Source organism: Octodon degus, unplaced genomic scaffold, assembly GCF_000260255.1.
Source record: "Octodon degus isolate 3935 unplaced genomic scaffold, OctDeg1.0 scaffold00037, whole genome shotgun sequence".
NCBI lineage: Eukaryota > Metazoa > Chordata > Mammalia > Rodentia > Octodontidae > Octodon > Octodon degus.
Genome location: NW_004524613.1, coordinates 7579874 through 7580482, shown reverse-complemented (window position 1 = coordinate 7580482; position 609 = coordinate 7579874). Strand labels below are relative to the sequence as shown.

Genomic DNA, 609 nt, shown 5'->3' with positions numbered 1-609 from the left:
ATGTTTAAAGTCCCTGTTTGCAGGCTGGAGGTGTAGCTTGGTGGGAGTGTTTGCTTTCACATCCTTTAAGCCCTGGATGTACTTCCCCATTGCCACATAAAATAAGCAAATAACAAAAGCCGTTTTGAAAGTTAAAGCAATGAATACTTGCGAAATGTATCTTGCCTAAGTATTTCTGAGTGACTACTAAATGCTATAGAATTTTGTCTTCCTGCATGTGATCTTTTTTAAAAATTTATGGTTGAGGGTTTTCATTTTGTTTTTGATTTCTCTCTCTTTTTTTTTTTTTAGCTTTCTACTTATCTATTTTTTCTTGTAAGAATTTTACTGATGGGTATATTTGGATACATTTAGCAACAAATTTAGATATAGTGTCCATACTATTGGTTTGTATCATATTTATGTTAAATAAGTACAGTTTTGTTTTTGGTTTGGTTTGGTGAACCTGGGGCTCAAACCCAGGGACTTTAGTATACTAGGCAAGCAATCTACCACTGAGCTACATCCCTAAGCCAAGCAGAACAAGACTAATTCATTAAAGGCTATTAAATACAAGAGTCACTTACTAAAGTATAATGAATCTCATATATACATTATGTATGTATACAT

General features: G+C 33.0%; 1 protein-coding gene across 1 annotated transcript in view; it reads left to right on the top strand.

Moving 5' to 3' along the window:
* Samhd1 (SAM and HD domain containing deoxynucleoside triphosphate triphosphohydrolase 1) overlaps positions 1 to 609 on the top strand; it is a 73107-nt gene that overhangs the window by 16909 nt on the left and 55589 nt on the right. The gene's annotated exons all lie outside the window — the stretch shown is intronic.